The 21,640-nt window shown below is 38.1% G+C and overlaps 1 long non-coding RNA gene and 1 other non-coding gene across 3 annotated transcripts in view; one reads left to right on the top strand and one right to left on the bottom strand.

Moving 5' to 3' along the window:
- LOC138176647 (uncharacterized) overlaps positions 1-21,384 on the bottom strand; it is a 92,771-nt gene extending 71,387 nt beyond the window's left edge. The window contains exons 1-2 of one of the 2 annotated variants that reach the window (XR_011172352.1): positions 21,084-21,384; positions 20,450-20,527 (exon numbers count right to left, since the gene is read on the bottom strand). This is a non-coding gene — a long non-coding RNA (uncharacterized lncRNA). The other variant, XR_011172353.1, reaches the window with a different exon arrangement.
- LOC138176656 (U6 spliceosomal RNA) lies at positions 198-304 on the top strand. The gene has a single exon (XR_011172356.1). It is a non-coding gene; the product is annotated as a U6 spliceosomal RNA (small nuclear RNA).
- Positions 21,385-21,640: the final 256 nt, after the last annotated feature.

The following is a 21,640-nucleotide window of genomic DNA, read 5'->3' on the forward strand; positions in this document are numbered from 1 at the left end:
TATGGACTAATCTAGATAAGTATAGAGAAGATTAAATCACTAGAATCCTGGCCACCATATAATAATATTTTTTTTTAGCCAAGCCAGTTCATGAGGATCGTTCACTCAAGTGTATAGGGTTTGCAGTCCCTGTTGGTGGATCTAGAACCTTCTAGAGCTTGTATTTCATTATTTTAGCCTTCAAAAACTAAGAATATGTGCTGGCTTTGGCAGCACATATACTAAAATTGGAACGGTACAGAGAAGATTAGCATGGTCCCTGAGGAAGGATGACACGCAAATTCGTGAAGCGTTACATATTTAAAAAAGAAAAAACTGAGAATATGATTGGAGATCTATAATTCAAAGATTATTCTCTCAAACCATGCATTTTCTATTATTCAAGCATCCTTGAACTTATTTGTGTAAAACTTTTTTAAATGCATGTATTTGGTGATAACACACATATATACACACATAAAGTGTACAGCAATAATTGAAATAAAGAGATTTCCTCATTTTGGACTCCATCCAAAGTAATATAATTACTGAAGTACCCAAAGAATCTTAGTTATACAACCTCTAAGGCCCTTTAACCTATAGATGGGATCATAGTATCACAGATTTGGAGATGGACCCCATGAATGGTATAAAACTTTAGTAAAATTTGGGTGTAATCTTTACAGTTATGGGAATATGAAGATCAATGATTTTTTGTATATGAAAGTAATAAAAATCTAGAGTTGGAAAGTACTTTAGAAATCATTCATTTCAGCTTTCTCATCTTACCATTGAGGAAATAGCTCAAGGGAAGTTAAATGACTTGTCCAAAATCACATGTGATTAACAGAATCAGGATTTGAACTCAGATTCCAAGTTCAGAGCTGTTTCCATTGCACTTAGATGCCTTATCTTAGGCCTGATTACAACTCTCTCAACTGCTATTTAGAGGAAGAATTCTGGGTGTTAGCATTCTTATTTAATCAAATGTTGTTTAATATGTTGGGGTCTTCAGGAATAGAAAATAATAGTAATTTTATGGAAATCCAACCCATTTTTCCATGCCATGATGAGGAGGGGGAATAAAAAAGGAAGAAGAGGTAAAATAGGAATTGCTAGCCAGGGTGATATTCAGCTGGGATTGCATATGACCTAAGCCTGTTACAGTAGTTCTAAGGCCTGGCAAGAATCCTGACATTGGCTAGCTGGGCTCTGGTGACACCACTGAGTTAGAACTCTTCCTAAGAGTCAAAAGAAATAGATGGAGTAGCAAAGGGTTGAAGTCTGGCCGTACTCAAAACTGTCATGGATATTAGCTTGACATCAAAGTGCTGCTCTTATTAGAATAAATCGGACATAGCCGATGATTCTGACCACCAAAGGCAAACCACAAATGGTCATGAAATGAATTGAATGCATGAATTCTTTTGCTTCTCCTTGCACTACATGGTGTTCCAGTCAGGTACACTTAGAGAGGCCCAGTTAGTGCTGGTCCCAAGTAAGACCACCCTTTTCCCCACCCTACACTATCCCAGAGCCCACTACCAATTTTTCTTCCAAATGTTCCCTTCTCTTCCTCCCTTGGCCAAACCCTGAATCCCTATCCTCACCCTTGCTAGAGGGAACCCATACTCCCCACTCTACTTTAACCATAAGTCCTACTTCCCCCAGTTCCATTAGTGGTGGGCTAGTCCCCTCCATGCTACCTGCCGGGTAGAATTGACACCTCAATACATCCAAGGGACTCCTGATACCTCCCATCTTCCTTGTTGATACACCATGAGAATCTCTGGTGCTTTCCACCCGGACTACATCTATACTCTCATATGCTTATGCTTTTCTCAACTACAGTATGAACTCTACAGACTGCCTTATTTTCTATTTGCATCCTTAGTACAATATTTGGCATATAGTAAGCGCTTAATAAATTATTTTTCATTTATTAATTCATTCATTATATACCATTGCTATTTCAGAGCAAAATTGAAATTATCTCACTAACTCTAGGCAAGAACTTCATACTTCTTTTTGTTGTTATTGTCAATTGTACCCTTAAATCACACAACAATGTGTTGCTGAACAGTGAGGGTAATAATAAAGCATCATCATATCTATAAGCTTAGATTAGGTGAAATACCTAAAAAAGAGAAAAGTTGAAGAACCTTAAAATCTTTACTTAATACATACTCCAGAAATTATTCCTAATATGGAACTAATCGAGGGGTTTGCTGGAGCTCGATTTCTAAATTTTTAGCATAAGCATTTACAAATTTGTAGCAAAGGCCAAAAATCAGGGCTTGCTTAATTTCTTTGTTGATTGTCTAGACTGAAGAAAGTGAGGGAGAAAATATTAATGATCCATATTAAACTTAAAAGAGTCGCACATCCTTTTTTTTTCCCCCAGAGAGCCCATTAAACATTTACCAGAATACCCCTGAGTAGATAACAAAAATATCACTGATGACTTAGATAATTTTGAAAAGGAGAGGGGCATACTTTAACTAGAGTTCCAAAAAGTCTTTTTAAAGTTTGTTAACATGAATCCGATTAGCAGACTAATTATACAAAACTGTAATTCCAAAAGCTGTTATCTACTACAATCACCCCAAAATGAACAAATTCTCCTGTGGTATTTGAAAGAAGGTGTAAAAAAAACATTTCAGGATCTACACAGAAGAGTGTATGTATATGGCAGCAATTGGCATAGAAAGACCCTTAGAAGGAGAGGGGGAACTACAAAGTAATACCCCTAAAGATAGGCATCAAGCACCATCATGGCAGAAATGACTTGAGAGAACTATTTAAGATCTATAAAAAGTTATTAGAAGATTATCTCAATATCTAGCTGGTGCACCCAGATATTCAAGAAAACTTGAATGCCACATTGCCAATAAGGATGACATAAAAGAAATACATGAAATTGAATCTGTAATACAAAAGCATATTAGAAATTTTAAATTTGCTCAATTAGCAACTGCAAGTAAAAAGTCAAAAGATTTAAGGGAGAACAAAATAAGTCCATCAAAAACTTTACTGTGGAGGTTTAAGGAGTAAAAAGATCAAAGGAATGAGAGAATTCTGGAGAAAGGAGTATGTGGAAGTGTTCTAATCATCTATATGGTTACAAGAAGTCCAACTGAATGAAAATGTAGATCGGATTGAGTGAGAAAAAGAAAGCTTGTACCACATCTAATGTAATGAATGACAAAACAATTATAACAAGAAAGGTTATGAAACTCCAGTCTCTTTTCAGAATTGGAAAGGGGTAGGGTTGGATAAGAATCATAATTACTGGTTAAAATGCTTCACAATGGCCCATGAATTACCAACAAGATATTTCACCATCTTCTTCTCAGAGAGAGCCTGATTCCACCTTTCTTAATAGAAGGAATCACATATCTACCATATGTGGCTTTGTCCAGATACATGTCTATTACATGCTTATGTACTTTATATGAGACATTTACAGCTTCTATCATGAGAAAAATCTATTTTTAAAAGTCCAATATATTGACTAAGGATCAAAAAGGGTGTGTCAAAATATCCTAGGGATTTAAAGAGTAATTTGTTCTAGTTTAGAATTGTCAAACAAGCTGCCTGAAAGTATGTATGTAATATGTATTAATGTATACATGTGTAATATATTAATATATAATATATGCATAGATTTATTTCCAAACTGAATTGCAAACTCAGAGTTTATTCACATATTGTAAAATATAGTAAATATATATGTATATTTTTTAACAAGATGAAAATTTCATAAGAACACTAGAGTCTTTGATATTCAAATGTAAAACTATTCTCTACTTAAAATATGTCATTGATCAAATGTCAAGAAAAATTAATATAAAACATGACATTTTTAGAGAAAACTAGAATTAAGTATGAATTCCAAATTAAATGAGTCAGACAAAAACATCTTATTAATTGTTTGGTATGACATATCACATCAAGCTATATGACTCCACTGATAAACACTTTAAACATCTCTTATCTTGTGGAATCTTTTTCCAATGAGATACAAATGGCCTTTGGACTCTTTAAATGTAAATGTAAAATCTACAACATATTACCAAGATTGAGAGTGATGGCTTCAAGCTCAAGTCTAGAAATCAAACCACCAAAAGACAAAGGTAATATCTACAGATACCCTGCTATCCTTTAACCAAGGTGCAGATATTGAGAGGGAAGGCCTAGATTGAATATTTTATGGCATCTTTGAATCAAAGCTTGGTATAAAGAACACATTTAAAGCAATTAAGACCTACATGATACTGATCTTAATGTATGCTTTTGAATTGTAAAATGAACGATGATTGATTTAGAAAGTATCCTAACAAAGAAAGACCTACACATTAACTGGGCCCATTACCCTAAGACAACCATAGAAAAGCAAACATTTCTTCCCCCAAAAAAGGGAAGAAAATAGACATGATATTCTCAGATAGTCTCATGATAAAAAATTTTTAAACCTGCCCCCAAACCCCTTTTTTGGAAATAAGTGCACACCAAATAATAGTAAAGTTAACAACAGGTATATGTTATTGGATTTATAGAATGTAATCAAAAGTGGCTATATAGTGGATGGAACCAATGGCTGAGGTTCAAATGTAGAACTAAAAGGCCTTCCATGAGTGAGAGCTACATAAACTAAACCAGGCATGTGCAGGAGACAGCTCTAACTAGCCCATTAGAACTACTGTTCAATTTTCAGTTCAGAATTCATCAGCTGCTACAGTTGATTGTTTTGTTTATTGTCTAAACATAAGAAAGTGTTAATAATACAGACTGAAATTAAAAGTTTGGGTTTTTTGAAAGCTATTTGTTAAACTAACCCTGAAATCAGCCTATAACGTGTTGACAGTGTTGATAAATGACTATTTTATGGCTATGTTTATGGGAACAAAGGAGTTTATGAGGACAATTTAGGACCAGGTCTTTACCATCAGAAATTATAGAAAAGTAAAAAAAAAAAACCCTGTACTTCTTGATCAAGGCAGATCGTGCAAGGAAATAGTAAAAATCCATCATTCCAGGCTTCTGACATGTTCTGATGCACATTCTTGAATTTGCTACTCTGTTCTTTTTTTTCCCACTCTCTCTTCTCTAGTGCTTACCACAGTGCCTTGTAGGTACACAGTAGGCACTTAATAATTGTTTTTTTAAATTCACTGACGTGCTTTCATGCTACAATTGAAGATACAGTCAAGAACATTGCAAGTAATTTACATCTGTGAGTGACAACAATGTATTCCAGTCTCCTTTTGGCCTTTTTTTCTCTCTCTTTTTTATTTTTTAGTTTACATCATTCATTTCCACAAGATTTTGAGTTACAAATTTTCTCCCCAATTTTCCCTACCCACCACCCCAAAACAGTGTTCCCACTGAATATCCCTTTTCCCACTCTGCTCTCTCCCATATCTTCCCTCATTTCCCCTTCGACTCTCCAGTAGGGCATGGTGGGTCTCTATGCCCCAGTGCCTGTATATCTCATTTCCCAGTTACATGTAAAATATTAGTAATAATATATATTTTTTTAAACATTTGATTTTAAAACTTTGAATTCCAGATTCTTTCCCTTCCTGCCTTGTCACCCACCTTCACTGGGAAGATAAGAAATTTAATATAGGTTGTAAACGAGTAGCTACACAAAATATTTCCATAGTAGATATATTGTGGAAGACTGACTATATTTCCCTCTATCCTATGCCACCCTCCACTTGTTTTATTCTCTACTTTGATCCTTTCCCTTTTCAGAAGTGGGTACTTCAAACTTCACTCCCTGCCAGCCTGCCCTCCCTTCCATCATCCCCCCTCTCTTCCCCTTTCCCCTCTACTCTCCTGTAGGGTGAGATACCCTATTTAGTGTGTATGTCATCCCCTCCTTAAGCCAAATTCAATGAGAATAAGGTTGACTCATTCCCTTTTGCCTTCCTGTTCCTCCCTTCCATTGTAACCATTTCCCCTTGTCTTTTCTATATGAGATGATTTACCCCATTCTGTCTCTCCCCATCTCCTCTCATTATATTCCTCTATCACCTCTTAATTTCACCTTTTTAATTTTACCACCCTTCTTATTTAATTGGTCCAGTGCACTCTGTCTATGTATACCTGTAGACATATATACACACACTCACATATGTATTCATATGCCCATATACCCTCCTATAGAGACATATATATGCATGTATACATATACACACATACATATATATATACATACACACATATATACATTTCTATTCCCTTCAACTATTCTCATACTGAGAAAACTTTCATAAGTTACAATTATTGTTTTTTAATGTAGGAATATAAGTAGTTCAACTCTGATAAGTTCTTTATAATTTCTTTTCCCTGTTTACCTTCTCATGCTTTTCTTGCTTCTTGTATCTGAATGTCAAATTTTCTATTCAACTCTGGTTTTTTTTATCAAGAATGCTTGAAAGTCTCTATTTAATTGAATAACCATATTTTCCCCTGAAACATTATACTCAGTTTTGCTGGGTAGGTTATTCTTGGTTTTAATCCCAGCTCCTTTGCCCTCTGGAATATCATATTCCAAGTCCTTTGATCCTTCAATGTAGAAGTTGCCAGGTCCTGAATTATCCTGATTGTGTTTCCACAATATTCAAATTGTTTCTTCCTGGCTGCTTGTAATATTTTCTCCTTGATTTGGGAACTCTGGAACCTGGCTATAAATTCCTAGGAGTTTTCTTTTGGGGATCTTTTTCAGGAGGTGATCAGTGGACTCTTTCAACCTCTATTTTGCCCTCTGATTCTAAAACATCAGGGAAATTTTCCTTGAGAATTTCTTGAAGGATGATTTCTACGTTCTTTTTTTGATTATGACTTTCAGGTAGTCCAATAATTTTTTTTTTGCTTTTCACTTTTTGGAGGGCAATTGGGGTTAAGTGATTTGCCAAAGGTCACATGGCTAGTATTTGTGTTAAGTGTCTGAGTCTGGATTTGAACTCAGGTCCTCTTGACTCCAGGGCCAGTGCTCTATTCACTGCACCACCTAGTTGCCCCAGTCCAGTAATTTTTAAATTATCTCTCCTGTATCTATTTCCCAGGTCAGTGATTTTTCTAATGAGATATTTCCCATTGTCTTCTATTTTTTCATTTGTTTGAATCTATTTAATAGTATCTTGATTTCTCATAAAGTCACTAGCTTCCATTTGCTCCCATATAATTCTGAAGGAAAGATTCTCTTTAGTGAGCTTTTGAGATTCTTTTTCCATCTGGCAAATTCAGCTTTTTAAGGCATTCTTCTCCTCATTGACTTTTTGAGCCTCTTTTGCCATCTGAGTTAGTCTATTTTTTAAGGTGTTTTCTTCAGTCAGGTTGTTAACTCTCATTTCATAATTTTCTTGCATTGTTCTCATTTCTCTTCCCAATTTTTCCTCCACTTCTCTTATTTGATTTTCAAAATCCTTTTTAAGCTCCTCTATGGCCTGTAACCAACTCGTATTTTTCTTGGAAGCTTTGATGCAGGAGTTCTGACTTCGCTGTCTTCCTTCTGTTTCATGCTTTGATCTTTTTTTCCCAAAAATAGGAATGTAAAGTTGGGTTGCTATGTTTGCTTTGCTTCCTTTGCCTGCTCATGTTGCCACTCAATTACTTGACTTTTGGGCTTTTTGCCACAGTAGAACTCTGCTACCAGAAATGGGAACTTCATCCCCGACACTGGGGTTTTCGCAGCTGCTGGAGGAATTAGATGGGTACCCTCTCTGAAGCTTCCATATGCTCTGGCAAGCTGGTCACACACCCCAAAACCTCCACCCTAGACAGCAATCCAGATCCAAGCAGGTTAAATCAAGAGTGATTACTCCTCAGAATGGTCACTTGGTCCCCCTACAATCTGCAGACCAGGAGCTGAAGCTGCCACATGGCGGTGGCTTCATGGCCGTGGCATCTCAGTCGCTTTTTGCCCTTGGGACAAAGGCCAGATTGCACTCTGAATTCCCAGGTCCCAAAGTCCACACTGCACTGACTTCTCATTTGTCCTTGGCATCTATGGGTTGATAATTCTGGAAACCACCACAGCTACTAGTGATCTGAAGTCCCTCCAGCCAGCAGCTGATCAGGCCCACCCTGAGGCTAAGGCCTCCGGCTTGAGCAGGGTTGGGGTCAGCTCCCAGAGCGCTGAGCTGGCCACTTGCTGCTGGTCTGCTGGGCTGTCCTCAGCAGGAGGTTAGATTCTCTGTGTCATTTTGTGGGGTCTGTAGCTCTAAAGTTTGTCTAGAGTCATTTTTTACATGAATTGGGGGAGGTGGGAGCTGGAGCTGTGAGAAAGTCCTGTTTCTACTCTGCCATCTTGACTCTGCCCCCTCCTTTTGGCCTTCTGAGAATTTAGAGAACTATTTTGCCACTTTTGATGACTGGAGCAAAGCTATCCATATTTGGAATGTCTGACATGCCAGTTATTTAACAGCTATGTTTTTATTTTTTTTTTAACCTGCATTGGTATCTTCCATTTTCATATCATCTTTATTTCCATGCATATGGAGAGATACAGATATAGATATAGAAATACGTGATATAGATATATGTTCCTCCCCACTCCCTACCTAGAAAAACTTCTCTTGTGACAAAGATTCTCAAAAGTGGGGAGAAAAACTAGTTCCCTGAAACCGATCACCACATCAACTGAGTTGTACAGTATATATGACACTCTGCATCTATAATCTCCCAGGTTTGCAAAGAAGGGAAAAAGGTACATTTTCTCAACTCCTCATTAGTACCAACAGATATATTTAAAAACCCTTTTATTATATGTTTCAAATTAAGGGACAAATAGAAAAAAATTTGGTATTTTGTAATGGGATACTTAGTCTTTTTTATTCCATGTTGTGCTTTTATTAGGTCTGGCATCAACAATTTCTACTTTTTATCAATGAGTTTTTCTCTCTAACAGCAAGGCTCTTGATCAAAGCAAGAGAAATATGGGATCTGTATTTGGGCCAAGTGCCATCTCAAGTAGCCCAACCCAAAACACGGGGTTGGATGTTCTTCATGGCAGCAGCAGCCCTGCAATTATCTTCAATAATACAGCAAATATTTTTTTTTTGCCTTTTTGTAGAGCAATAGGGTTAAGTAACTTGCCCAATGTTACACGGTTAGATTTTGTGTGTGTGTGTTAAGTGTCTGAGGCTGGAACCAAACTCAGGTCCTCCTGACTCCGGGGCCGGCGCTTTACTCACTGTGCCACCTAGCCACCCCTACAGCAAATATTTTAAGTCATTCTAGGAAGAATGTCTCTTGGAACAAGTGAATTGAAACAGTTTCCAAGAATAGTGCAAAACTGATTTCCTGATCTTGGATCCATTCCAAGGGAAATCTCAAAAGTTTAAGGGTATATAACATACTGCCTTTAGATAGAAGGAGGAGAGTTCAGTTCTCAATCTTATTGTATTGATGAGTTTTGTACTAAACAGCATTGCTTGAGAAAGCTTTTCAGGGATAGGGGCTAGATACAATGGATGTACAGGTAGAATGTGGTGGAAGTGGGTACCCACAATCTGTAACAGGATTGTCCAATCACTATAAAGCAGTGAGATGGAGGAGTAAGTTCAAATCCTTCCTCGATCTCTTTCTTAGCTATGCAGTTGTGGGTATTTTTATCCTCAGTTTCCTCATTGATAAAATGGGGATGATAATAGCACAGGGTTGTTATGAGAACCAAATGAGATAACATGTAAAGTGCTTTCCAACCTGAAAGTGCTATATAAATGGTAACTATTATGACTGTGGTGGTGGTGGCCATTGTTCTATGGCACTTAGGCAGTGGAGGAAATTGGGCTATTACCTATCTTGAATGTGTATTTGCTTACCAGCCTGGGGGTATTCTGTTATTTTTGGCCTGACTACTGCCTAACCTCTGTCTCTTAAGACACAAGTCTCTGTCTGATTTGATGCATTACTACCCTGTCAGAGGACATTGACAACTGTACATTGCAGATTTTACTTTACTCCATACCGTAATACTTGACACCATCCCCTGTGCCTATAAAATAGTCTTCCTTCACTCTGGAGTTCTTTGCCAGTATGCGAAATCTCTTTATTTCCATTATAGGAAATACTGTCAGGAAAGTGAGAGCTTTTTGTAGCTAACTCATGCAGAAGCATAGGAGTAAGGGACACTGAGGAGGGAAGATTTTCCACAAACATTAGGGCTTAAAGGGATAGGAGTGTGATTTTTTGCCCTGAGTGAGGTGGTTTTCGTTTGTTTGTTTGTTTGTTTTTGCCTTTTGGAGGGCAATTGGGGTTAAGTAACTTGCCCAAGTTTCCACAGCTAGTTTTTCTTTTCTGTGGGTGTTAAGTGTCTGAGGCCAGAACCAAACTCAGGTCCTCCTGACTCTGGGGCTGGCGCTTTACTCACTGTGCCACCCAGCTGCCCCTCTCTGAGTGAGTTTTAGGTGGAATTATAATGAGCATCAGCTCACATCCACTTATAAACCTGTGCCCCTGAAATTGTGCTTGACCATTGACCATGCTTGGCCTCGTTTCCCCCTTTGAATTCTTTTGATCCCATCTTGCTGTCTAAACAGTGCTTGTCTGTTTCAAAAGCTGACTTGTATTTTGAAACCTTGAGCATGCCTGTTGCCATTGGCCCCAGACTTGCTATCTGGTAAGAAATAATTCTTTGGCTTCATCCAACCTTCTGCTTGCTTCTTGAGCATATAGTCTTAAAGGATCAGCTAAAAAGGAAGGCGTCATGAAGAGCCTTATTTGACCACAACTGCACATAATTGACAAGAGGCAGAAGGAATCAGGAATTCTAGTAACTGAATTCCAGTAACTCTATGGAGTTATTGGAACTCTAGGAATTCCAGTAACTCCATGAAAAGAAAGAGGCTTGGAAAGAAGGGAGAAAGGAAAGAATGAAACAAAAAAATATCGTCTCATTTGACCTTCACAAAAACCCTGGGAGGGAGGAACTATTATTATTCCCATTTTTGCAGTTGAAGAGACTAAGGCAGATAGAGGTTAAGTGATTTACCCAGAGTCACATTGCTAGTAAGCCTTTGAACCTGACTTCAAACCCAACACTCTATCCACAATAACACATCTTTTGAGAAGATTAGATTAAATCAGAAAAATAATCAGGTGATCAGCACTCCTTAAAGTTTACTTCCTGATCTAGTATGGACCTTCAGGCCTGAATCTCTTTCCATGAGAGACAATATAATGGAATTATGGCACAATGAGAAGCCCTCTGAATTCGGAATTTGAAGTTTTGAGTCCTAATCTTGACTGTGCTGCTTGCTTCTTGGTGTGACCATGGCCAGGCAAGTTAACCTCTGTGCCTCAGTGTCTTTAGCTATCAAATGGAAGGCGCAGGGAAGGATTCAATGATCCTTTTAAAGGTTATTTCTTTGCAATTCTAAATCTATGATTCTATATGAGAATCAGAGTAACAACTGGTTTCCTAATCAGTCTGAATTTTTAATTTTCATTTGTTCTCCCAACTGGATCTATATTCTTCCATTTCAAATCTCATCTGTCTTATGGTTTCTCTATTCACCCTTCTCTGTTCACCCGACTTTGGACAGAATATGCCAGCTTCGTTTGGCTCCCAAATAGATAGACTGTGGTTAAGAATGGCAGAGTTGCTTGTCATATTGCAATGTATCCAGCAAGGGAGCAGCAATAAAAACTTTCCCCAAAGTCTGAGAACCTAGACTCCCTGCAAGATACATTTGCCCCTTCTGAAGGCAGCAAACCTTTAGTGTGGGCAGCCCTGGAAGTCAATGGCACTGGCCTCAGCCCCTTAATGTTATCCTACTTAGTAGGACAGGCTACCCACTGGCCTACCATAATGATAATAACTTCCATTGGACAACATAGAATTAATTCAATATCTTAAGGAGATGACCTATGGCATTAAGGCCATGATAGCTGGCCTGAAACATAGCTCGCTTCAACTCAGATAACAATGACAGTACATCTTGGTTCCTCCTAGATCTTAAGTTATAACCTTGGTTCTGGTGGATTAATTTTTGAATTCTGTAGTTGAATCTATCCAAACTGGCCTGGCTGAACATAGCTACCAATTTCATCAAGTTCCACCTTTGATCATGGCTAAAATTTTGACAGACCCTCCTGCTCCATCTCACGATGCGCGGGATACAGGTTTTAAAGAAAGCAGACTTTTGTTACTTAATTGATACCAATTAAGACCCAGTTCTGCCATCCTAGCACACAAACCACCCAGACAGAGAACTAACAAAGGCCTAGACTACCTACCACTATGAAAGGGAAGTTGGTAGAGATGTTTCCCTCGTGTAATAATCTTGGTTCTGGGAGACTTAGTGCCTCTTGTGTGGATTGATACAGGCCCTCCACTCCTCTGTTAATATTCTCTAGGGACTCTTGTTTCTTCCTTCTCCAACTGACATTTCTCTAGTTTGGCACAGACAATGCTGGTATATCTGCTGGAGGATAGTTTACACCAATTAGTCATGTGGAAAAGGATGTAGGATGAAGGCATCCAATAAGTCACACTTTCCTCAGTCTAGCAGACCTTGAAATTCCAAATTTGTGAACTTTTAAGGATCTGTAGGTACACCTTTCTACCAAACAACGTTACCTACTCTGGTGGGTTGGGAGAGGAAAGAAATTTGGTCTTCTCCATCCCCGGCTCACTAGATGTAGTCACAGGTCATAATCATAGATGGTGACCAGTTAATGTTCTACCTAGGTGTTAATACCTTCTTATCACTTTATGAAGGTAAGCAACAAGCATTTATTAATCAATTACTAAGTGCCCTGCTCAGCACTGCTTATCTTTGTGGAGGTCTACTTATGAAATATAAGGACCTCTCTTTGATTGAGCCAGGGGAGAGCAGTATCATTACAAAAAATTATTAATCACCTTCCCCCTCCCTCCGCTTTAGCAAATATGGTCTAGTCAGTTTGAATTTTCATAGGAGTCATCAATTGAAGAAGAACCTAGCTACATATGCATTTTTGTTGTTCAGCTGTGTCCAAGTCTTGGTGACCCCATTTGGGATCTTCTTAGTAAAGATATTGGAATGGTTTGCCATTTTCTTCTTCAGCTCATTTTACAGATGAGCAAACTGAGGCAAACAGAATGAAGTGACTTACCCAGGGTCACACAGCTCATAAGTGTCTGAGGCTGAATTTGAACTCAGGTCTTCCTGACTCCAGGCCCTGCACTCTATCCACTGTACCACCTAGCTGCCCCTACATATGCACAGTAGAACATAAAAAGATCATACATAAAACTTCATATTTCTCTTATATAGAACTTACTTTTTGTTGTAATTATATAGTAAATTTAACCAGTAGCTTTAAAAGCTGTCTTGCTGATCTGTAATTCTTTCTGATCTTCCTACTTTTTCTTCTGTACAATTTGAGAATCCTTCTTGGGAGAGGGGGTTCATGTAGGCTATATGGATATGAAAGGCCATCTTTTAGAGGGGGGAAGGTAAGGCAATGGGGGTTAAGTGACTTGCCCAAGGTCAGACAGTTAGTGTCAAGTGTCTGAGGCTGAATTTGAACTCAAGTCCTCCTGACTCCAGAGTCAGGGCTCTATTCAATGCACCACCTAGCTGCCCCAAGGCCATTTTTTGTATAGAGAATGAAGTTGATGACTTTGTCCAACTCTGCCTCACTTAAATCCAATTCAAGCAAGTCACAACATCACCCCATGATGTCATTGGTCCTCTTAGAAAACTAAGGATGAACCACAGCAACAGCCACAAGAACAGCAGCAGCAGCAGCAACAACAATACCGCCTAGGGTGTCTGACCCCAGAATTCTAATCTGAGGTCTGTCATCACCTTTGTTAACTAGTACAGCAGGGAAGATAAACCCTTGGGTTGAGGGTCTTTGTCCTCTGTGGCAATGGTGTTGAGGACTATACAGGCATAATGGAGCCTTAGTTCCTAACTTTTCTTTTTAACTACTGACACCACAGCTTTGGATTGCCCTTTCTTCTAGTTCTTCTCTAAGAAACTCTTTCTCTAATCTGATTACTGAATAGATATGATAAGTCTCAGAGAATCAATGGTACTAGTCAGTCAGCAAATATTTATTAAGCACCTACTTATGTGCCAGGTTTTGTTTTAAATGCTGGGGACACAAATACAAAAAAAAAACTAAAAACAAAAACAAAGATAGGCCCTGCACTTAAGGAGCTTACAATTAATTGGGGGAAGTCAGTACCCAAAAGGAACTTGAAAAGCAGTGGGAGTTTGGGTTTGGGGAGAAGGCAGTATTACATAACTGAATGGTTTTCAGGGAGAAACTTCTTTGCTGTCTCCTCTCCCTTAATAACCCTAGTCCTTCATCTTTGATTGCTTTTTTCCCCTCAAAGACAGTTTGCTGAATCACTGACATCATAGTGCTGCTAAGTGCTGGCCTCACCCTAGGGGCCATTAGCTCTGGAAGTAGCTCCACTGAGAAGAGTCCTCCTTGCTGGTGTGGGGGGCTGACCTGCTAGATAGGGATTATTGGGAATAGCACTACTTTAGAAAAGGCCGCATAAGAGAGTATAAAGAGTGCTGGATTTGGAACAAGATTTATGTTTGAATCCTGCCTTGATTCCAATTACTTATGTGACTTGAGAGAATCGCTTGACTACACTAAGACAGTTTCCTCATCTGTAAAATAAAAAATAAATTCTAAACAGAACATTAAATAGGATTTTTTTTTTGGCCTAGGACAGGGAGTGGGGGGAAGGGAAATAAAGTGCTTAAGGAAGAGGGTGACATTCACCTGGAATGTGGCTGCCTCTTGACAAGGTTTCTGCTTTGCTGAAGGATTGACTATTATTAGAAAGGAGCAGGAAGGTGATGAGAAAGAATGGGAGAGGAATGGAGCTACAAGGTGAAGAAACTAACCACCTAGAGTGTGCAAGCCTTGGAAAAAGAAATGTGCCCGGGTTAGTGGATTGGTTAGGCAGTGCCTGGAGTCAGGAAGACGTGAGTTCCAATTCAGCCTCAGACACTTACTAGTTGTATAACCCTGGACAAGGCACTTAACCCACTTTGCCTCAGTGTCCTCATCTGGAAAATGAGCTAGAGGGGCAGCTAGGTGGCACAGTGAATAGAGCACCGGCCCTGGAGTCAGGAGTACCTGAGTTCAAATCTGACCTCAGACACAACACAAAAACTAGCCGTGTGACCTTGGGCAAGTCACTTAACCCCAATTACCCTCCAAAAAGCAAAAAAAAAAAAATGAGCTAGAGAAGGAAATGGCAAGCCACTCCACTATCTTTGCCAAGGAAATTTAAAATGGAATCATGAAAAGTCAGACCCAACTGAAACGACTGAACAACAAGTTATGGCTCGACCTCCAGGGTCTCAGCTCTTAATGTACAATTCCATAATCTTTTCTGCCTTCTTGGTTGTACCTCTCCTCTATTCTCTGGCTGTAAAGACACAGAACCATCTCACAACCTGACTTGGTGAGACAGGGGGGTAGGGAAGGAAAAGATAAATCATTCTTATACTTCTATCTCATTCAAATTCTAATTTTTAACTGAGAGGCAATGAGCCTTGTGATGAGAATATTTATCTTTTGCTTTTCAAGTAGATTACCAAAGAAATATTTTCTCCTTTTCATTTTTTCATCATTTACATCCAAACCAAAATGCAAATTTTTCATGTACATTATGTCATGGTGAGTTATTAGAACACAAATATTTAAAAGATCCAAAAGACTTACATTCAGAGTTCACAGGAGTTCATGACTTTGAAATGAAATGTGTAGTTTAGGTTCCTTAAATAGCTCTCAGTCATTTGAAAGTACAAGTCTGTGTCTAGTTCAAGACAAATGAAAATCAAAGTTGGGTAAAAATCAATCCTTGTAAATTCCCTTGTAAATTCTTAGTCAACTGACTAAGAATATGATATCTAAGAATGGGATTTTGGTTTCTCAACTATGTCTTAAAATGCAGAAATAATTAGCTCTTGATCAGGAATAGTATCTATCTAATGAGATCCAATAAAAACATATTAAAAGATTCAAATCTTGCCTCAGACACTAGCTGTGTGAGCTGGGGGAAAGCGTTTCTGAACCTCAGTTTCGTAATCTTTATGATGAGGATAATAATAGTTATAGTACCTGTGAAGTTCAAATGAGATAATGTATTTAAAAGTAACCTGGAAACTTGAAAGCACTGCATAAATGTCAGTCCTTGTTATTAGTAATAACAATGAGCATTTACATAGCATTTTAAGGTTTGCCAAGTGTTTTACACATATCTTATCTTATCTTCACTACAGTATTAGGGATTAAGAGCTAATATTTCCCTTATTTTATAGGTAAGGAAACTGAGGCAGGCCCTATAGCGAGTATCTGAGACAGGATTTGAACTAAGGTCTTCTTTGCTCCAGGCGTAGCATTCTATCCACTGTGCCATTTAACTGCCTATTACTATTATTATCAAAATGATTATGGCTTCATTATATTATAATATAAAATAATTTAAAGAACTTTATATGTCAGATAACATTAAAAATTAAATGATATCTGAAAACAAAAAAATTTATTTTTAAAAAAGGAAACACCATCTACTTGATCTATTAACTTCCTGCATAGCTAACACTGTGCATAATAATATTCTTGCTATCTCACACTTGTATATAATACTTTACACTTTACAAAGTTCTTTGCCAGACATTCATTCATTTGATCTTCACAGCCTGGTTAGGCAATTATTACTATCTTCATTTCTTAGATGAGAAAACTGAGGTCTGGAGTTATAATGACTCATTCAAGGCCACACATCTGGTGAGCAGCACGGCTGTAACTTGATTTGAAGTCTTCTGACTACCAGTCTAGTGCCTGGAAAATTTCTTCCAAAACATCATAAAATATTCTGAATATGCAGATACTTTAGGACAAATGGCAACATTTTGCATTTTGGGGGAGTGATGCAATGGATAATCCACTAAGGTTCTATTTTTAAATTTCATTATGGTGTAAGAGTACCCCTGGATTCTCAAAGGTTATGCCAAAAGAGGGCATATTCAGGAAGGTCTTAGCAATATGGAAAGAGGAGGCAACAGATAGAGCCCTGGACCTGGAGCCAGGAAGAACTGAGTTCAAATATGGCCTCTGATGCTTACTAGCTTTGTGACCCTGGGAAAGTAAATTAATCTTTGTAAACCTCAGTTTCCTCAGCTGCAAAATGGGGATAATAATAGCACCTGCCTCTCTGGGTTGTCATGAGGATAAAATGTGAAAATTATAAGAGCATTTTTCAAATCTTAAAGTATTGTATAAAATGCTAGATACTATTATTACTGTATGTTATTCTATATGAATGAGCCTAGCTAGTTTTGGACAGACTCATCATTCTGTTGGCTTCAAGGTAGTGACTTTTTTCAGTCACTGTTCCTGTTGTTCCGTTTTTTCCATTGTGTCCAACTCTCCTGACCCCATTTGGGGTTTTCCTGGCAAAGACACTGAAGTAGTTTGCCATTTCCTTCTCCAGCTCACTTTGCAGATGAGGAAACTGAGGCAAACAGGGTTAGATGATTTGCCCAGCGTCATGCAACTAATAATTGTCTGAGGTCAAATTTGAACTCAGGAAAATGAGCCTTCCTGACTTCAGACCCAGCACTCTATCCTCTAGCTGCCCTTTTCAGTCACAGCTCTCAAAAACCATCTACTAAGTCACAGGATCACAAGTCTAGAGACAAAGGAACCTAAAAGATCATCTACCCCAACCCCTCCACTTTAGAAATTAGAAAATTTAATAATTAGAAAACTGAGATCCACAAAGGAGAAGGGATTTGTCCAATGCCACAAAGGTACTAAGTAGCCGAGATGGAATTTGATCCTAAGCCCTACGCCAAATTGAATAGATTTTCTACTACACAGAAGGGTTGCAATCTGAGTCAGGGGTGGCAATATTCATGCTAGTGAAATCACACAAGCCTTAAATATTGAGGTATGCAATGACAACTGAGGAGCAAGAAAATTGATCAAAACATTAAATATGCTATCATTGAAGTAACATTTGCACAAACTTATAAAGAGTTTTCAGAATTAACTCAGCTCTCTGAAAAATTCAGAATCTTTCATTTTTCATTAGTTTTTCACATCTCAGCAATGATGCTTATTAGCTCTGTGATTCTGGGCAAATCACTTAACCCTATTTGCCTCAGTTTCCTCATCTGTAAAATGAGCTGGGGAAGGAAATGGCAGACTACTCCAGTATCTTTGCCAAGAAAACCCCAAATGGGGTCACGAAGCGTCAGCCATGACTAAAACAAATGAACAACAATAATCAAAAGCTGGAATGCTAATGTAAACTTGATACATTCTGCAGTTTAGAATTAAGTTTCATTCTCTTTCTCTTCCCATTTTTTTGGATAATGTGCAGAAAAGCCAATAATCTTATGAGTTTATATTATATCCTCCTACCATATGAGGTTTTCATTATTTCAATTAATGTTGAGTTCATGCTAGGGTTCTCTAAGTAAAGTACCGTGTTTATTCAAAAAGTAATACTTTTGTTTTCTCTTTGTTCTTATTCCCTCAGTTTCTTTCTCTTGTCTTGTTGCATATAGCTAGTATTTCTACAGTATATCAAATAATAGTTGAACTGATGAACATTCTTGCCTTACTTCTAATCTTATTGGAAAGGCCTCTAGTGTTTTTCCATTATAAGTAATGCTAACTCTTGATTTAAAAAAGATGTTATTTACCAAATTAAGAAATGTTTAGTTTATTCCTAAGCTTTTCGATTTTTTTGAACAGAAATTGTTATATAATTGTCAAAAGCTTTTTCTGCATCCTTGACTTAGAGTTGAAAGAGATCTTAGCTGCTATCTGGTTCAACTTCCTCATTTTTTAGGTGAGGAAACTGAGGCCAGGAGAGGTTAAGTGACTTACAAAACGTCAGATAGGTAGTAAGAAGAAAAAGTTGGCTTAAAAAAAATCTGTCTTCCTCAATCCCCTCATTTTACACATGAGGAAATTGATGATCAGAGAGGTTAACCAAATTACTTTAGTTTATTTTCCAAAGATCTCAGAGAATGAAAAATGTATCCATATTTTGTTATAATCAAGTAAAACTTGCAATAAAGTTCTGACAGGATATTCATTCTGTGAGCATTTATCCAATGATATGATGGAGCTAGATCTGGTAATACCTGGCCTAATACTTCATGCTCATACTAGGCTGCCTTCAATAATTGCCACCAATAAAATATTTTCATTTTTCGCTAGCATGAAGATCAAGTATACATTTAGGAAGGAAAGGCCCTTGTATAATGCAGGTTTTTAAGTGGATCCTGTTCTCTAGCCTCTTGGATAAGACAGCACAAGAAGTAGACAAAGGTGAGAGTGCTCAAGCGTAAAGCTGAGCTACACATCTGGGCTCCTCGCTTCCCTTCATTTTGGCTGAATGTGCTATTAATGTCTATCGTCCTCATGGGGAACTACTGGTTCAATTATTTTGTAAGCATAGGATTTACATTCACATGGGGATTTGTAATGGGATGAAAGGTGCTCCATGCTCCTGAGATTAGCTGCTGCCAAATATGAGATATATTGTGATTGGAAAATTCCTCTATGATAAAACTCTCTGTACTTTACTTCAACCAACACAAGCATGCTATGGCTCTGAGAGGAAAGTTTTTTAAGACTCTCATTAAAAATTCTTTTTTTCCCCCTTTAAACATTATAGAATCATAGAATTTCAGGGTTGGAAGGAATCTCAGAGGCCAATGCATATTCCACAAACCACTTTTTCCTAAGACATATCCAACACAACCTTTTCTTGAAGGCTTCCAAGGAGAGGGAATAAATACATCACTTCCCAAAGCACACCATTCTACCTGTGAATGACACTGTTCTATAGTTTTCATTATATCAAACCTAAATTTTCACTTTTGCAAATTACACTGAGTTTTTTGGGGGAAAAGCTAACAGCTATAATCCCTCTTTCATATGGGACAGTCCTTCAAAAACCAGAAGACAGATACCATGTCTAACAATAATTGAACTGAACATACTAATACAATTAACTTAATGGGGGGGGGATATGTTATAGGATTGGATTATCTGACAGTATAATTATAATACACAAGAACTTTCTTTCTATAATTAGGGACCCAATGAAAAACCTGTAAATATTTATGTTGTCATGAGGATAAAAGTGGACAGATGAGTTTATGAGTAAGCACCATTTACTTTGCTTGAGTGTTTTCAATTCTTACATTGATGATTATATATAAACCAATCCATCAATCAACAATACAATACAATGGATAATGCTTGCGACCCATAGTCAGGAAGACCTGAGTTCAACTCTGGCCTCAGACGCTTACTGTGTGACCCTGAGCAAGTCACTTAACCTGGGTCTGCTTCAGTTCTCTCATCTGTAAAATGGGGATAATGATAACACCTACCTCCTAGGGTTGTTGTGAGGATCAAATGAGATAACATTTACAAAGCGCTTTGTAAAACTTGTACGACATACCTGTTACTATCACCACCATCATCAATCAGTCCTGGATGACATTGCAAAGGGCCTATTGAATGCCAATCCATCATTCACCTAAAATAAAGCAAAGTTAAAGATTAAAGAAAAAAATAAATATCTTGTGATGTTCATTGTAACTTTGCTTTCTGGGACAACATGGTTGGAGTCTTCTCAGAGAGAAAAGCCTTGGACAGAACACGCAGTCATTTTTGCCCCCCACAGGAAGGGAGAAAAGCAGGCAAGGCCCATAGGACAACCCATGCTCTGGGTGTTGACTCACCTTATGCTGCCTCCTTGAACTGATGAACTCTTTTTGTAAACAATGTAATCTGACTTTGAGAAGGGTCATCTCTCTCCTCCCTAGACGAGAACTATTTCACCAATGTGATACTCACAGCAACTGCTATGAATATGCAGGTGTATTTCTATGTTTGAATCACAAGATATAACAGACTCTCTTCTTCAAAGACAAAATGAAGATATTTATTTGTATACTAGAAAGCCAAATCCACCATGGTGATAAAGAAGTTGTTACACATTACCAATGCAGGAAGCACTGCCATCCCCAAGCCTTCCTTTCTTCAGGCCTCCCCACAAACAAGCTCCCTTAGGCAAAATGCCCCTCTCTCACCTGCTAGCCGCTCTGCCTCTCTGCCTCCTCTCTCTCTCAGATCCACCTCTTCTTGCTCCACTCATCTGGCAAGCTCCTCCCACTACAAGCTCATGTGACTCAGGTTTCTATGTGATTCAGGCTCAAAGCAGGTGACATCACATAGGCCTATTAATGGGCAAGAAAAATCTTCCCATTCCAATAACAAGACATTAACAATACAAGAACTAAGGATGAGATTGTAAAGCAGAAGGAGGGAACTACCTTTCTTCCCATGAACCTGCTAGGGGGAGATTTGTTCAAAGTTTGCCCCTGTTTTAAGATGGTAGATGATTTCTCCTCCCTTTAAGAGAGGGCTGAGTTCAGAGGGAGAAGCTGCTTCAGCCTTGGCAGCCAGCAGTGTGAGCTAATGGCTTCACTCTATCTAAGTGAACTCTTCTTCCCCCGTGCTCACTCTCCTTCCATTGCTATCATGTTATTCCTCCTTTATATAAAAGAAAATCTGGCAGCTACCAAATGTTTGTCTGGTGTCATTAAAAAACTTGTATGGGGAGAAATTTAGGGAAAAGTTTGAATAT

This window comes from Petaurus breviceps, unplaced genomic scaffold (genome assembly GCF_028583685.1).
Source record: "Petaurus breviceps papuanus isolate PSGF00001 unplaced genomic scaffold, PetGlider_PUasm1.0 90062, whole genome shotgun sequence".
Classification (NCBI taxonomy): Eukaryota; Metazoa; Chordata; class Mammalia; order Diprotodontia; family Petauridae; genus Petaurus; species Petaurus breviceps.